This window comes from Nomascus leucogenys, chromosome 10, assembly GCF_006542625.1.
Source record: "Nomascus leucogenys isolate Asia chromosome 10, Asia_NLE_v1, whole genome shotgun sequence".
Classification (NCBI taxonomy): domain Eukaryota; kingdom Metazoa; phylum Chordata; class Mammalia; order Primates; family Hylobatidae; genus Nomascus; species Nomascus leucogenys.
Window position 1 is genome coordinate 54,524,581 of NC_044390.1, and position 15,303 is coordinate 54,539,883.

General features: G+C 47.7%; 1 protein-coding gene across 1 annotated transcript in view; it reads left to right on the top strand.

Moving 5' to 3' along the window:
• SMIM7 (small integral membrane protein 7) overlaps positions 1 to 14,969 on the top strand; it is a 31,186-nt gene extending 16,217 nt beyond the window's left edge. The window contains exon 6 of the transcript XR_001116376.2: positions 13,983 to 14,969. The gene's annotated coding sequence lies outside the window, so the exon portion shown is untranslated. The remainder of the gene's footprint in view (positions 1 to 13,982) is intronic.
• Positions 14,970 to 15,303: the final 334 nt, after the last annotated feature.

Consider the following 15,303-nt stretch of genomic DNA (forward strand, 5'->3'; position numbering starts at 1 on the left):
TATCAGAGTTTGAAGTTTGGGTGCCTAGTGTCTCACAGTGTTTAAGCACTAATGTTCTGGGTCAGTTAGGTGTGAGTTCAAATCCCATCTCAGCTCATTCTGAGTGGGACCTTGGCTAATTGCTTTCCCCTCTCAAAGCCTCAGTTTCCACATCTCTAAAATGGGCCTGCAAGTTGGGTGTGCCTAAGTTTGTTGTAAGTTTCAGTGATCTGGAATGCGGCTGAGTGCCTGAGAGCACCTGTTGCTGTGGGTATCATCACTGTGTGCGTTTTCTGTCTTCTCATCCACTTTTCTTTGTGCAGTCTGCACACGCACCATTAAAGGCTGATGACAGCATTTTTAAAAATTGCAAACAGAGGCTAGCACGGTGGCTCCCAGCACTTTGGGAGGCCAAGGCAGGTGGATCACGAGGTCAGGAGTTCAAGACCAGCCTGGACAAGATGGTGAAACCCCCGTCTCTACTAAAAATGCAAAAATCAGCTGGGTGTGGTGGCATGCCCCCTGTAATCCCAGCTACTCAGGAGGCTGAGGCAGAGAATTGCTTAAAAACCTGGGAGGTGGAGGTCGCAGTGAGCTGAGATCGCGCCACTGCACTCCAGCCTGGGTGACAGAGCAAGATCCTCTGTCTCAAAAAAAAAAAAGTTACAAACAGACTGGGTGCAGTGAGTGGCTCACATCCTGTAATCCCAGCATTTTGGGAGGCCAAGGCGGGCAGGTCACCTGAGGTCAGGAGTTTGAGACCAACCTGGCCAACATGACAAAACCCCATCTCTACTAAAAAATACAAAAATTAGCCAGGCGTGGTGGCGCGTGCCTGTAATCCCAGCTACTCAGGAGGCTGAGGCAGGATAATCACTCGAACCCGGGACGCGGAGGTTGCAGTGAGCCGAAATCACGCTGTTGCACTCCAGCCTAGGCGACAAGAACCAAAACTCCATCTCAAAAAAAAAAAAAAAAAAAGGCAAACAATTTCCAGCCTGGTAAACCTTTTCCTGTCTTCACCATCCCCATACAGCATTTTCTGTATCCTGTATGTATGTTTTGAGAGTGGATAAGGAAGGATGAGTTCTGCTGTGTTCATTTCAGCATCATTTTCTTTACACTTGCTGTGTTGCTAGGAGGTGTTACAGTTCCCATTTTTACTTACAGTGCAGTGTCAGTAAATCGTCCTTAGCCACCTTCTTACTGGACTTGGATTATATTTTGTCCACTGTGATCAGGGTTGCCCCTGGCACCAGGGTTGTGATCTTCATTGGCTTCTATTGTGGTGTTAGCTTCCTTGGGGCAGATAACCATGGAGGAGGGGTCCGTAATATCCTTAAATACCATTGGTGTGGCTTTTTTTGTTGTTGTTGTTGAGACGGAGTCTTGCTCTGTCGCCCAGGCTGGAGTGCAGTGGCGTGATCTCGGCTCACTGCAAGCTCCGCCTCCTGGGTTCACACCATTCTCCTGCCTCAGCCTCTCCAAGTAGCTGGGATTACAGGCGCCCGCCACCACGCCCGGCTAATTTTTTGTATTTTTTAGTAGAGACGGGGTTTCACCATGTTAGCCAGGACGGTCTCGATCTCCTGACCTCGTGATCCGCCCGCCTCGGTCTCCCAAAGTGCTGGGATTACAGGCTTGAGCCACCGCGCCTGGCCCATTGGTGTGGCTTTAAGTTGCTTTTGTTTGTTTTACTTTGCTTGAAAAAATTTTTTAGACCTGGTACGGTGCCCATGCCTGTAATCCCAGCACTTTAGGAGGCTGAGGTGGGTGGATCACTTGAGGCCAGGAGTTCAATACCAGCCTGGCCAATATGGTGAAACCCTGTCTCTACTAAACATACATATATTAGCTGGGCATAGTGGCACGTGCCTGTAGTCCCAGCTACTCAGGAGACTGAGGTAGAGGAATCGCTTGAACTCGGGAGGCAGAGGTTGCAGTGAGCCAAGTGGTGCACTTCAGCCTGAGTGACACAGTGAGATCCCTGTCTCAAAAAAAAATTTTTTTAAACTACTAATGCATATTCATTGAAGAAAACTTATCAAATGTATATTTGCTAGAAGAGGAAAAATAAATCACCCATAATCACATTCTCCGAGACCATCACCCTAGGTACATATCCTTCCAACCTTTCTTCTGTGCATAATCATCTAGGTGTGGTGCTTATGTTTTCTTTTGGCAGTGTTATCTTAGTATCTTCCAGCGTGGTTTTCTCACCTGATACTGTAACCATACTTCCGTATCCTCCAATATGTTGTTTTCTAAAATAACTTTTTTTTTTTCTTTTTTTAAAGACAGAGTCTCACTTGGCCAGGCGCGGTGGCTCACGCCTGTAATCCCAGCACTTTGGGAGGCCAAGGCGGGCGGATCACGAGGTCAGGAGTTCGATGAAACCCCGTCTCTACTAAAAATACAACAATTAGCCGGGTGTGGTGGCGCACGCCTGTAATCCCAGCTACTCAGGAGGCTGAGGCAGGAGAATCTCTTGAACTTGGGAGGTGGAGGTTGCAATGAGCCATGATCGCGCCACTGCACTGCAGCCTGGGTGACAGAGTGAGACTCTGTCTCAAAAAAAAAAAAAAAGATAGGGTCTCACTCTGTTGCCAAGGCTGGAGTGTGGTGGCGTGATGACAGCTCACTGTAGCCACGATCCTCCCACCTCAGTCTCCCAAGAACCTGGGACCACAGGCATGTACCACAGGCTAATTATTTCTTTATTTTTATTTTTTGGTAGAGACAGGGTCTCCCTGTGTTGCTCAAACTGCTCGGCTCAACGAACCTCCCACCTTGGCCTCCAGAATTTCTGGGATTACAGGCATGAACCACAATATCATTCTTGTTTGTTTGTTTGTTTGAGACAGTCTCACTCTCGCCCAGGCTGGAGTGTGGTGGCGTGATCTTGGTTCACTGCAACCTCCACCTCCCAGGTTCAGGCAATTCTCATGCCTCAGCCTCCTGAATAGCTGGGATTACAGGTGCCTGCCCAGCTAATTTTTGTATTTTTAGTGGAGACAGGGTTTCACCATGTTGGCCAGGCTGGTCTCAAACTTCTGCCCTCAAGTGACCCACCCACCTCGGCTTCCCAAAGTGCTGGGATTACAGGCATGAGCCACCATGCTCAATCACAATATGATTCTTAATAACTGCAAATACGCCATTGTAAAGACATGCCATGATTAATTTAACCAGTCCCCAGTTGATGGGCACTTGGTTTGTGTTCAGATTTTGTGTATTAGAAAACAAGGCTACAGGCTGGGAGTCACTGCCGAAGTGATAAGCTGTGGGTGGTGAATGCAGAGAAGACCACAGTGTACAGCACCTACCCTGGGAGTGTTCACTTGGAGTTCATGTTGGAACCCATTTTGCTTCCTCCACCATTGCACATTGAAGGAGAACGTATTTTTGCACGGGCTTCTCATTGCCCTTCATGTACATCTGCTCTAGGGCAGGAGTCAGCAAACTACAGCCCAGAGGGCACGTCTGGCCCACGGCTCGTTTTTGTAAATAAAGTTTTATTGGAGCCGGGCACGGTGGCTCACAACCGTAATTCCCACACTTTGGGAAGCTGAGCCAGGTGGATCCCTTGAGGTCAGGAGTTCAAGATTAGCCTGACTGCTGTGGCAAAATCCTTTCTCTACTAAAAATACAAAAATTAGCCGGGTGTGGTGCTGCACACTTGTAGTCCAAGCTACTCAGGAGGCTGAGGCAGGATAATTGCTTGAACACGGGAGGTGGAGGTTGCAGTGAGCCGAGATTTTTCCACTGGACTCCAGCCTGGGCGACAGAGCTAGACTGTCTCCAAAAGAAAAAGTTGTATTGGGACCGGGCACAGTGGCTCACGCCTGTAATCCTAGCACTTTGGGAGGCCAAGGTGGGCAGATCACCTGAGGTTGGGAGTTCGAGACCAGCCTGACCAACATGGAGAAATCCTGTCTCTACTAAAAATGCAAAATTAGCCAAGTGTGGTGGCACAGGCCTGTAATCCCAGCTACTAGGGAGGCTGAGGCAGGAGAATCAGTTGAACCTGGGAAGCAGAGGTTGCGATGAACCGAGATCGTGCCATTGCACTCCAGCCTGGGCCACAAGAGTGAAACTCCATCTCAAAAAAAAGTTGTATTAGAATCTGGGCACACCCCTTTGTGTGTATATTACCTACAATTGCTTTAGCAACCTCCATACTACAACTGCAAAGTGGAGTAGTGGCACAGAGACCATATGGCCTGCAGAATGGAAAATGTCACCTACTTGGCCCCTTACCAGAAAAATTAGCCAACTGCTGAGCCAGGGTGTGATGGAGAATCCCAAGGTGTCCCTTCCCTCCCAGAGCCACTCAGGGAATCATCTGTACCCTTGTGGCCTGCATTTTAACAAAGATACACAAATACATTTTTTAAATTTGCTAGAAATCTTCCCTCCCATTTTCAAGTGTGGTGGTTAATTGACCAAAACCCAATTTTCTTTCTCTTTCTTTCTTTCTTTTTCTTTCTTTCTTTCTTTTTTTTTTTTGAGACTCTGTCACCCAGGCTGGAGTGCAGTGGCACGATCTCAGCTCACTGCAGCCTCCGCCTCCTGGGTTCAAGCGATTTTCTTGCCTCGGCCTCCCAAGTAGCTGGGATTACAGGCACCCGCCACCAGGCCTGGATAATGTTGGTATTTTTAGTAGAGATGGGGTTTCTCCATGTTGGCCAGGCTAGTCTCAAACTCCTGACCTCAGGTGATCCGCCCACCTCAGCCTCCCAAAGTTCTGGGGTTACAGGCGTGAGCTGCTGCGACTGGCCTCGTTCTCTTGGTAGTTAGAGCAAAGACCCCTCTCAGGCTCTCTGAGACTCCTCAGAACAGCAGCAGTGCGATATTGGATAATGAGATCCGCTCTCTGAAGTGGTTAGATTTGAAAAGCCAGCGAAGCTGTCATTAGCAAGGCATTTTCTTTTCATTTCAACCATTTCATTATCTCCTTCTTTACCAAATTTGAGTTTATGAAATATTTGACAAGCCTCCTGATGTTTTCCTGTGTTGATGAAAGACGGATGCTGTTTGTGTAAAAGGAAAAGGCATGCTATAAAAAGAAAAGGATAAAAAGGGCCGGGCAGGGAGGCTCACGCCTGTAATCCCAGAAGTTCGAAACCAGCCTGGCCAACATGGTGAAACCCCATCTCTACTAAAAATACAAAAATTAGCCAGGTGTGGTGGCACGCACCTGTAATCCCAGCTACTTGGAAGGCTGAGACGAGATTTGCTTGAACCTGGGAGGCAGAGGTTGCAGTGAGCAGAGATCTTGCTGCTGCTAAAAAACATACAAATTAGCTGAGCATGGTGACGGGTGCCTGTAATCCCGGATACTCAGGAGGCTGAGGCAGGAGAATCTCTTGAACCCAGGAGGCAGAGGTTGTATTGAGCCGAGATCAAGCCATTGCACTCCAGCCTGAGCAAAAAGAGCGAAACTCCATCTCAAAAAAAAAAAAAAAAAAAAAAAAAGATTGCCTGAGACTGGGTAATTTATAAACAAAAGAGGTTTCATTGACTCACAGTTATGCACGGCTGGGGAGACCCCAGGAAACTTATACAATCATGGCGGATGGGGAAACAAACATGTCCTTGTGCCCATGGCGGCAGGAAGGAGAAGAATGAGAGCTGAGTGAAGTGGATGCCCCTTATAAAAACATCAGATCTCGTGAGAACTTACTAGCACTAGAATAGCATGGGGGAACCACCCCATGATTCAGTTACCTCCCCCCAGGTCTCTGCCACCACACATGGGGATTATGGGAACTACAGCTCAAGATGAGATTTGGGTGAGGACACAGGCAAACTATATCAGCTGTCATGCTCATTAGTTTATCATCCGTGGCTTCTTTAGCACTGTAAGGGCAGGATTGAGTCCTTGCAACAGAAACCATTCAGCCTGCAAAGCTGAACCTATTTACTTTCTGACCCTTTATGGAAAAGTTTACTGATCTTTGGACTAGACAGTTTTTTAAAAATGACGTCTTATGGCCAGGCGCAGTGGCTCACGCCTGTAATCCCAGCACTTTGGGAGGCGGAGGGGGGCGGAACACGAGGTCAGGAGATCGAGACCATTCTGGCTGACACAGTGAAACCCCATCTCTACTAAAAATACAAAAAATTAGCCGGGCGAGGTGGTGGGCGCCTGTAATCCCAGCTACTCGGGAGTCTGAGGCAGGAGAATGGCGTGAACCTGGGGAGCAGAGCTTGCAGTGAGCCGAGATCATGCCACTGCACTCCAGCCTGGGCGACAGAGCAAGACTCTGTCTCAAAAAAAAAAAATGACACCTTACTAGTGGATCCTGTTTCCTGTTCATTGGTGTCTAGTTTACATTGTTATCTTGGCAGTTGGTGGTAAACCTAGGCAAAAGAGTGTGGACTCTGCGAAGGGAATTGTGGAAATTTTAGGGGAAATAAAGCTTTACATCTAATTAGAGTACATTGTGTGCATGAGAAAGAAGGCGGAAAAGATGGTTGCAGCAGAAAGCAAGTTGGAAGTGTGGCTCAGACCTGGGTTCTGTGTCATGGCCCTTCTGCACCTCCACGTCCTCATCTGTGACATGGGTACAGTGAAGGAGAGAGCCTCGATATGGGCCTATAACCTGCCTGATGCTGGGCAGGCACTCAGTAATCGTCACAGTTTTTATTAATATTGTTGCTTTTATCAAAAGACTTTCTCAGCTGGGTTTTGCAAGGCTTCAGTGAGATGGTGTATTAGTCAGCTAGAGCTGTGTACTAGGCCATCTTGCATTGCTATAAAGAAACGGGTAATTTATAACAAAAGAGGTTAATGGCCAGGCACGGTGGCTCACGCCTGTAATCCCAGCAGTTTGGGAGGCTGAGGTGGGCAGATCACCTGAGGTTAGGAGTTCAAGGCTAGCCTGGCCAACGGGTGAAAACCTGTCTCTACTAAAAAAATTTACAAAAATTAGCCGAGCATGGCGGCGGGCACCTGTAAATCCAGCTACTCAGGAGTCTGAGGCAGGAGAATCACCTGAACCCAGGAGGCGGGGGTTGCAGTGAGCCGAGATTGCGCCATTGCACTCCAGCCTGTGCAACAAGAGTGAAGCTCCGTCTCAAAAAAAAAAAAAAAAAGAAAAAGAAAAAGAGGTTTAATTGCCTCACAGTTCTTTTGAGACAGAATCTTGCTCTGTCATCCAGGGTGGAGTGCAGTGGCGTGATCTCAGCTCACTGCAACCTCCGCCTCCCGGGTTTAAGTGATTCTTCTGCCTCACCTTCCAGAGTAGCTGGGATTACAGGTGCGTACCCCCACGCCTGGCTAATTTTTGTATTTTTTTTTTAGTAGAGTCGGGGTTTCACCATGTTGGCCAGGTTGGTCTTGAACTCCTCACCTCAAGTGATCCACCCACCTCCTCTTCCCAAAGTGCTGGGATTACAGGCGTGAGCCACCGCAACCAGCCTCCCCTTTTGTCAGCTTATCGCCCCACGCTTATGACCTCATTTAACCTTAATTACCTCCAAATGGCCCTATCTCCAAATACAGTCCCCGTTGGAGGTCAGAGCTTCAGCATATGAATTTAGGCATGGGTGGGTGACACAATTCAGTCCATAACAGATGGTCAAAGTCTGACCCATAGTATTCAACAGCTGCTGTTAGTTACTCTCCTTGGCTAGTAGTATGCCTTGAGGCATTAAAGAACAAACACACAAAGCTGGTGTGGTGTAGGAGGCACCCTGAGAAGTTCTGTGATGGGGTTTGTCTCCTGGTGCTGCAGACAAAGGCATTTGTGTGTAAGTGAATGGTGGCCTCAGCCATGGTGGGGGGTCTCAGATTTTAACGTCCCCCTAAATCCCCTGGGGGTGTCTTTGTGGAATTCAGATTCTGCCTAACAGGCTGGGGAGGTGCAGGCTAAGGGCCTACATTTCTTTTCTCTTCTTTTTTTTTTTTTTTTTTTGAGACACAATCTCACTTTGTCACCCAGGTGAGGCGATCATGGCTCACTGTAGCCTCCACCTCCCCCAGGCTCAAGTGATCCTCCCACCTCAGCCTCCTGAGACTACAAGCACATACCACCATAGCCGGCTAATGTATTTTTTTGTAGAGATGAGGTTTCACTATGTTGCCCAGGCTGGTCTTGAACTCCTGGGCTCAAGTGATCCTCCTGCCTTGGCCTCCCAAAGTGCTGGGGTTATAGGTGTGAGCCACTGCACCTGGTCAAGGACCTGTGTTCCTAAGGAGCTCCCTGGTAATGCTAATACTGCCGGTCCGCGGACCACACTTTTGAGTAATGAGGGCCTGTGTTCGGCAGCACAGTAGCCAGGAGCCACGTGTGGCTGTTTCAGTCTCTGTCTTAGTTAAATAAAACTAGAAAATCCAGTGCCTCAGTGACTGTAATTGCATTGCATCGAGGAAAGTTCTAATTGGGCAGTGCCACATCTTAAAGGACCGAATGATCCACTTTTTCTTTACTTTTAAATTTTCTTTCTTTATATTTTTAAAGACAGAGTCTTGCTCTGTAGCCGAAGCTGGAGTGCAGTGGCACTATCTTAGCTCACTGCAGCCTAAACCTCCTGAGCTCAAGCTGTCCTCCCACGTCAGCCTCCTGAGTAGCTGGGACTACAGGCACCCAGCTATTTTTTTATTTTTTGTAGAGATGGGGTCTCACTATGTTGCCCAGGCTGGTCTTGAACTCCCAGGCTCAAGCAGTCCTCCCACCTCAGCCTCCCAAAGTGCCGGGATTACAGGTGTGGGCCCCTGTGCCTGGCCAGCTTTTTCTTTAAAGCCGTATTAGTTTCCTCTTGCCACTGTAAAAAATAACCACAAACTTTGTGGTGTCAAACAAAACAAATTTAGTCTGGCTAGCGTGGTGAGACCTTGTCTCTACTAAAAATACAAAAACTTAGCTGGGTGTGGTGGAGCATGCCTGTAATTCAAGTTACGTGGGAAGCTGAGGCAGGAGAATCGCTTGAACCCGGGAGGCAGAGGTTGCAGTGAACCAAGATCATAACACTGCACTCCAGCCTGGGTGACTCTCAAAAAAAGCGAGACTCAAAAAAAAAAAAAAAAATTCCACAAATTTATTCTGTACAATTCTGGAAGTCAAAAGTACAGAATGGGTCTCTGTAGGCTAGCATCAATGTGTCCGCATAGCTGGTTCCTTCCGGAGGCTCTCGGGGAGAAATTTTCCTCGTCTTCTCCAGCTCTTAGAGGCTGCCCACATCCTTGGTTCACGGCCTCTTCCTCCATCTTCCAGACAACCAATAGCCTGTCGAGTCTTTCTCATGACACCCTGTCTCCTAATTCTGACTCCTCTACCTCTTTCTTCCCCATTTAAGGATGCTTGTGACTCCATTGGGGCCACCAGGAGAATCCAGCAGTTGATGAGTTATGTTAATTTCACCTGCACCCTTAATTATCCCTTGCCATGACATATTTACAGGTTCTGGGGATTGGGATGGGGACATTTAGGGGAGTGGGGGCAAGTACTCTGCTAACACAGGGTCAAATTATATCTATGTGTGTGTGTGTGTGTGTGTGTGTGTATTTTTTGAGACAGGGTCTTGCTCTGTTGCCCAGGCTGGATTGCAGTGGTACAATCTCGGCCCATTGCAACCTCTGCCTCCCAGGTTTAAGCGACTCTCCTGCCTCAGCTTCCCGAGTAGCTGGGATTACAGGCGCCTGCCACCAGGCCCAGCTAAATTTTTTGTCGTTCTCTTAGAGATGGGATTTCACCATGTTGGCCAGGCTGGTCTCAAACTCCTGACCTCAAGTGATACGCCTGCTTCAGCCTCCCAAAGTGCTGGGATTACTGGCGTGAGCCACTGCGCCCGGCTACTCTCTTGATGTTGCCTTCTGTGTTGGGGTACAACTCTGCACCTTTGTTTCTGGGAAGCTCCATTGGCTAGGGTGAGTTTGTTGTTTTTTTCCTTCAGGTCCACCCTCCTAGTTGGTTTTGGACATCAGCACCTTGGTCCTTCTCTCCTGTCTGCTCTTTGGGGAAATGGCTTATATTTGGTTCAGAGTGTGGGAACCCTGAGCTCTGGGCTGGACTTTTTCTTTTTCTTTTTTTTTTTTGTCAGACGGTGTCTCACTCTGTCACCCAGGCTGGAGTGCTGCACTGTCTTGTCAGCTCACTGCAACTTCCGCCTCCCAGGTTCGAGTGATTCTCCTGCCTCAGCCTCCTGAGTAGCTGGGATTACAGGCATACACCACCATGCCTAATTTTTTTTTTGTTGTTGTTTTTTGTTTTTTTTAGTAGAGATGGGGTTTTGCCATGTTGGCCAGGCTGGTCTCAAACTCCTGGCCTCAAGTGATCCACCTGCCTCAGCCTCCCAAAGTGCTGGGATTACAGGCATGAGCCACCGTGCCCAGCTATGGGCTGAACTCTTTAGCCAGCCCCAAATCCAGCCATGTGACTTTGGCTGGGTCACTCCTTTGAGGCACGAAGACCACATCACTGGTTGCATGCTTGGGTGCCCTGTGGGACAGATATGAGAAGACCCACTCAAGAGTGGTGAGAAAGAAGGCTGGATGGGAACCCAGGTTGGGGCAGGTTGTCTGCACTTCGTGGCTATTATGAGCAATGCTGCTATGGACATTTACATGTACACGTCTTGCTGTGAATATGTTTTCAGTTTTCTTTTTTTTTTTTTGAGACAGAGTCTCGCTGTCTCCCAGGCTGGAGTGCAGTGGCGCGGTCTCGGCTCACTGCAGGCTCCGCCCCCCGGGGGTTCCCGCCATTCTCCTGCCTCAGCCTCCGGAGTAGCTGGGACTACAGGCGCTCGCCACGTCGCCCGGCTAATTTTTTTGTATTTTTAGTAGAGACGGGGTTTCACTCTGTTAGCCAGGATGGTCTCGATCTCCTGACCTCGTGATCCGCCCGCCTCGGCCTCCCAGAGTGCTGGGATTACAGGCGTGAGCCACCGCGCCCGGCCTTGTTTTCAGTTTTCTTGCTTTTTTTTTTTTTTTTTTTTTTTTAAGACAGAGTCTCACTCTGTTGCCCAGGCTGGAGTGCAGTGGCATGATCTCGGCTTACTGCAACCTCCACCTCCCGGGTTCAAGAGGTTCTCCTACCTCAGCCTCCCAAATAGCTGAGACTATAGGCGCCCACCACCACACCTCCCTAATTTTTTGTATTTTTAGTACAGACAGGGTTTTGCCATATTGGCTACACTGGTCTCAAACTCCTGAGCTCAAGTGATCCGCCCACCTCAGCCTTTCGAAGTGCTGGGATTACAGGTGTGAGCCACTGCACGCAGCCATGTTTTCAGTTTTCTTGGGGGAGATTCTTAGGAGTAGAATTGCTGGGCTGTGTGTTAACTTCCAGGTCTCAAAGCTTTAGCCTGGGCTGGGTAGAGCGTGGTTTCCACTGCATTCTCTTAGCCACAGTGAATTGCAGGTTCACCCCAGCATCAGCGGCGGGCGGGAAGTGGGGATGACACAAGGACCTGAGTGTCCAAGGGGGCTTCATGGAGTCCTCATGTGAAGTCCCCAGCATGGACCCTGACACATCGTAGGTCATCAACAAATGTCACTCTCCATTGTCACTCTGTTTAGTACTAAGAATAATGATATAAAACTGGGACAGTAAGGAAAACACAAACTGTTGGGACCTATATCCGAATCTATTAGTCTGCCTAATAGAAAAGCCACCATCAGGATTTTGGAGATTACAAGCTCACTTTAGATTAGCCGTAAGGAGTCAGTCCTGGAGGCTCCCAGAGATCAGAACAATCCCAGTGCTTGACAGGATGGCTGGGAAACAATACATGTGAATGCCAGAAAATGCGGAACTAATCTAGGAAAAAGTGTAAGAAGAAAATAAACATCATCTGTCATTCTATCTATCAGAGATAACTGCTGTCAATATTTTGGTTTCCTTCCAATATTTTTTCTATGCACTCTGTGCATAAGTATGTATATTTTAATAAAAGTATAATTAAGATCACAATGTATATAGTTTATACACTGCATTTTATTATTTATTAGGAGCGTTTCTCCATCAATTGTGGGTTCATTTTTGTTGTAAGAGACAGGATCTTGCTCTGTCACCCAGGCCAGAGTGTAGTGGCGCAGTTGTAGCTCACTGCAGCCTCAAGCTCCTGGGTTCAACCGTCTCAGCCTCCCAGTAGTTAGGACTGCAGGCGTGAGCCACTGTGTCTAGCTCAATACAGGTTTTCTTAGTGACAGCATCACACACACACACACACACACACGCACACTTAATTTACTTTGGAAGTTTAATTTACAGCAGTGTACAGCTTGGTGAATTTCTTCCTTTTTTTTTTTTTTTGAGACAGAATCTCACTCTTGTCTAGGCTGGAGTGTAATGGCGCCATCTCAGCTCACTGCAACCTCTGTCTCCTGGGTTCAAGTGATTCTTCTGCCTCAGCCTCCCGAGCAGCTGGGATTACAGGCGTGCGCCACCTGCCTAGCTAATTTTTGTGTTTTTAGTAGAGACAGTTTCATCATGTTGGCCAGGCTGGTCTCGAACTCCTGACCTCAGGTGATCCACCTGCTTCTGCCTCCCAAAGTGCTGGGATTACAGGCGTGAGCCACCACGCCTGGCCAGCTTGGTGAACTTCTACATGTACATACACCAGTAAGGTCACCGCTCACATTGAGGCTTAGATTATTGTAGCACCCACAAGGCTCCCTGTGGCACCTTCTAATTCATAACCTTCCCATTGTGGGGAATTGATCATAGTTTATTTACGTATCCCCTATTGCTAGGCACTTACATTGCTTCCAATCTTTCACTCTTACAAATAGTGCTTCAGTGAACTTCCTTGTACATACACATTTGTCTACATCTGATTGCCTCCTTCAGATAAATTTCTAGAAGTTGTGAATTTCAGTACGCTTATACCCACAGGGTCAGAGGGTATGAGCTTATTAAAATGCTCCCAGTTGGCCAGGCGTGGTGGCTCATGCCTGTAATCCCAGCACTTTGGGAGGCTGAGGCAGGTGGATCACCTGAAGTCAGGAGTTCCAGACCAGCCTGATCAACATGATGAAACCGCATCTCTGCTAAAAATACAAAAATTAGCTGGGCATGGTGGCGTGCACCTGTAATTCCAGCTACTCAGGAGGCTGAGGTATGAGAATCACTTGAACCCAAGAGGTAGAGGTGAGCCCAGATGGCACCACTTCACTCCAGCCCGGGCAACAAAGCGAGACTCTGCCTCAAAAAAAAAAAAAATGCTCACAGTTAATGACTTTTTTCGTTCCTTGGTGTCCCAGCTGTGTTGTGTTTGTACAGTGCAATTAAAGTATTGTATTCATGAATTCCCCCAAACCAGGTTCCAGGGCTTGGCCTCAGAACTGGATTCTCAGGAACAGGTATCCTTTGTGTATCCCCATCCCTACTTGAAGATGTGATTTAAAAATTGAGTTGTTCTACCTATCTTTGACATGTCAAGGTTAGTCAAAACCAATTTAAATTGGTTTCACTTTTAGAGTAAACAAGACTTAGTGCAAAGCCAAGCAGAACTATGAAACTCATCTCTAGGTACTTCTGAGATAACTGATATGGTTGAATGAGTTCATATATGAGAAAGGGTTTTAAAAGTTTCCGCCAGCGGCTGGGCGCGGTGGCTCATGCCTGTAATCCCAGCACTTTGGGAGGCTAAGGCGGGTGGATCACGAGGTCAGGAGTTCGAGACCATCCTGGTCAACATGGTGAAACCCCGTCTCTACTAAAAATACAAAAATTAGCTGGGTGTGGTGGCACCCGCCTGTAGTCCCAGCTACTCGGGAGGCTGAGGCAGGAGAATCGCTTGAACCCAAAAGGCGAAGATGGCAGTGAGCCAAGATCACGCCACTGCACTCCAGCCTGGCAACAGAGTGAGACTCTGTCTCAAAAAAAAAAAAAAAAAAAAAATTCCGCCAGCCTGTTGAACCCAAAGCAAACATAGGGGTCAAAGCAGGGTGGTTGTTTTTGTCACACTGGCTTTTTCTGTTAATCCCTGGAGCCCTCACATCCCTTATTAGGGTAAGTTTAGTAACCCTGTGCTTTAAATAGCCTGTCTCTCAGGGGCTTGCTTCTGACATGTCTGATGAGCGCATTCCTGCTGTTGCTCCTGGCTATTACAAGGTGTCGCTGTGGAAGACTGTTCCTGTACAGCTGTGTGAACCTGCCTCGTCACGGCTTCCTCTGCAGTGCTCTTGAATATCCTGGTTTCTGCTTAGCCCACAGTAGTGAGTCCAGGGAGAAGCATCCTTCTACTCCCTCACTGTCCAGGTTGGCTGAAGATGCTCTGCACTTGACCTTCTGACACTAACTTCCTTGCCTTTTCCCATGGCAAGAGCAAGTCATGGACTCTGAGCTACTTCCTCTCCCTTTCTTCTATTTATTTTATTTTATTTTATTTTCGTGATGGAGTCTTGCTCTGTCACACAGGCTGGAGTGCGGTGGTGTGATCTTGGCTCACTGCAACCTCCGCCTCCCAGGTTCATGCAGTTCTCCTACCTCTGCCTCCCAAGTAGCTGGGAATACAGGTGCCCACCATCATGCCTGGCTAATTTTTGTATTCTTAGTAGAGGTGGAGTTTCACCATGTTGACCAGGCTGGTCTCTTAACTCCTTACCTCAAATGATCCACCCACCTCGGCCTCCCAAAGTGCAGGGATGATAGGTGTGAGCCACCGCACCCAGCCCTTCTTCTCCCTTTCTCTTTGGGGTTCCCCTCACTAACAGGTGAGGCAGCTTTTTCAAGGGCATTCCAAGCACAAAAGACCTTGTTGTACCTAAATACTATAAGGGACCTGTCATTGAGGAGGAACCATCACAGCAAGAGGAATTATCTCATGCCACATCTTTGCATAACTGACAGGATCCCTGGCAAGGATGTCTCAATGCAGAAAGTTGGCTAAGTGAACTGCAGTATCTACCTTGGACCTAAAAGAACTTGCTAATGTTTTCAAGACTACTATTCAGTGGCTGTCTGATTTAATCTTTGCATTTACAAAAGCACCCTTTTACGTATATTAAATGTGGAATAAAAATATCCGTGTTTTGTGTATCCTGATGTATATAGTATTATATTTTATGAAGTATTTCATTCATTCCAGAAATAGCTCTTGAGACCCATGGTGTACCAGATCTGTAGAAACTGAAATGCATTCATATGTCTGGGGGTTGTGTAATGCCACCGTGTATTTGATGAAACTTTCATTGACTTACTCCACAAATATTATTTTTTCTATCTACTGGGGATACCAAAAAGAGCCAGTGCCCTTGAGGAACTAAGTCATGTCAGTGTTTCTTAGTTTTTTAAAAATTGGTAAGTTGAGTACTTTCCAGATGTTTATTTTTCAAGACAGTCTTGCTCTGTCACCCAGGTTGGAGTACCGTGG